The sequence below is a fragment of the Mandrillus leucophaeus genome, unplaced genomic scaffold, assembly GCF_000951045.1.
Source record: "Mandrillus leucophaeus isolate KB7577 unplaced genomic scaffold, Mleu.le_1.0 Scaffold981, whole genome shotgun sequence".
NCBI lineage: Eukaryota > Metazoa > Chordata > Mammalia > Primates > Cercopithecidae > Mandrillus > Mandrillus leucophaeus.
In genome coordinates, this window is record NW_012110708.1 from 128,215 (window position 1) to 130,390 (window position 2,176).

Below are 2,176 nucleotides of genomic sequence, written 5' to 3' on the forward strand. Positions count from 1 at the left end.
CGCTAGCTAGACAGTAGCCCTGGCAGGGAGGCCGCACTGGCGTCCCTCCGCTGAAAAGAAAGGTGGGTCCGCCGGGAAAGGTGAGTACTGGGCGCAGCTCGCCCGCCCACCTGGCCACTCTCCGAAGCGCCCCCAGCCACCCGGCCTCCGAGGAAACGCTGACCACCTGGCGGGGCCAAACCGCGCGCCGGGCTGCGCCATGCCGGACTACGCCGGTGTGCAGCGCATAGCGAGCCAGGCCGAGGGACGGGGCTCCGGGGCGGACGCGAGCCGGCGGGGACGCGCCTGGTGGTTCGCAGACTGTTGCGCGAACCGCCCGCAAGCCATGAGGCCGCGAAGCCAGAGTCACCAAGGCAGCCTGGGCTGCCTCCAGACCAGGACGCGCTCGCCCCTTGCGCTTCCGTCTTGCGCACGGGCGGTTACACGGCTGCAGCAAGCGCACCCCTCAACCTTCCCGCCGTTACCTCGGGCGGGCACTGCGCACGCGCGCCACCACTAAGCTTACGTCCAGCCTCAGCAGTCGGCGCGTTCGTTCCGCCCACTGCCCCCACACTTTTAATAATTGAATCAATGTCTTCTCCAGACTTCCCCTGCACGCGAGCAAATGGACTCACCCACATCCGGGAATCCGAGAAAGAGCGTGCCGACACGTGACGCGGGGCGTGGCAGGAGGGAGCGTCTGCCGCGCTGGGCCGCGTACCGGTAAGGGTTTGCAGCGCCCCCGGCCTAGGTTTTGGAGGCGCGGGAATGCGTTCGTGGCTCAGTGTCGGACTTCCCCCTATTTCCATCGGCCAAGGCTGTCACTTTACGCTCATAACCGTTTTCTTTACTGCACGCTGTGTCGTGAGGAAAGGGACTTGCTTGGCACCCCAGACCTCCCCGTCTCCGCTTCCACGTTTGGTACCTCCTGCCTCAGGCCGGAAGCCGCGGCTGAGGGGCGGCCTCTTGTACAGTGTGGTGGCCTGCGAGGCTCATTTCTAGCAAGGAACAATATTTTCCCGCTTTGACCTTGCAAATACATGTTTACAAAGCTATAATGTATAGAAATGGATAAGACATGTCCCTGTCCCGGGAAACGCAGGCACTGCGTGTCTGGAAAGACATACATCTGGGCTGTTTGACAGGCTCCCTAGTTGGTGCCATGCTCTGTGCTTAGGGAACTATGAGATCCCCGGTGGGTATCGGGACCGCGCTCAGCCTGAGGTTTGGAGGCGGCCTCCTACAGGAAGCGACTTGAGACCTAAGATTTTTAGACTGACTATGGGTTCGCTGGAATAAAAAGGAAGAAACAAACAGCATTGCAGGCATCGGGACTGTCACATGTGTAAGAAAAGTTTGTTCAGGAAACAGTGGTCGTATTGTGTGACGAGTACTTGGGACGGTGGCTGTGCCTTGGGCGTTGATTATCTTGTTGCTTTCCATCCTTCCAGCCCCTTAAGAGTGAAGGCACCTTCACGCCTAACGCCGGAAATGGGATGTTGACCTCCAAGAGCTGACGCCTGCATTGATCTTGAAAGGAAGAGTGGCATTAGTGATGTGGAAAGGGGGTTTTTAACCGTCAAGGCTGGAAAATGTGACAGGGTTTGAGGTGTTTGGAGAAGGGACAGGTGAAAACAAATTGTAGAAAGATCTACTAAGGAATCCTGGGTACAAAATGTACACATAACAGTTGGAGACAATAATACCTGAGCAATTGATCACAAAGCTTGTTTAGTAGATTTAAGTTAGGACAAGAAGCAAGAGTTCAAGGATAGAAGGCCTACTGAAGCTCGAGTGATCTGAGAAAACCTTACTAAAAGGTGGAAAACCTATGTGGGCCTGGGAAAGTCAGGTTTGGATCAGCTGAGGAAAGTGAAAAGGGTATCCCAGGAGACACAGCAGCAAGGACAAAGGAGTAGCAGCAGGAAAGTGGGGAGCTCTTATAAGACAGGGACTTCAAAAGTATAACCAAAACTTCGTCTTGCTTTGAGTTATCCACTGGGTAGTAGGGGGTTAATTATTGAGTACTGGATTAATTAAGCCCTCACCTGGCTCACCGGTGACAGAAGTAGCAGGGCGCGTTTTGCTTAAGTTTTGCCCAGATCTTTTAAACCCTTTCCTACACACCAATCTGTGTATAATTTTTGCCAAGGTGTTGGGGATATCTTGCAGTTATCCTATGGGGGACATCTGTGAG

General features: G+C 55.1%; 1 protein-coding gene across 5 annotated transcripts in view; it reads left to right on the forward strand.

The window, feature by feature from the left end:
• The window catches only part of ANAPC13 (anaphase promoting complex subunit 13), a 17,041-nt gene that overhangs the window by 6,753 nt on the left and 8,112 nt on the right, over positions 1 to 2,176 (forward strand). The window contains exon 1 of one of the 5 annotated variants that reach the window (XM_011971031.1): positions 561 to 1,322. The exons of 1 other annotated variant lie outside the window; for it this stretch is intronic. The gene's annotated coding sequence lies outside the window, so the exon portion shown is untranslated. Of the gene's footprint in view, positions 1 to 560; positions 1,323 to 1,746; positions 1,832 to 2,176 lie in introns of those variants that run through there. 3 more of the 5 variants (XM_011971030.1, XM_011971032.1, XM_011971034.1) reach the window with 3 other exon arrangements.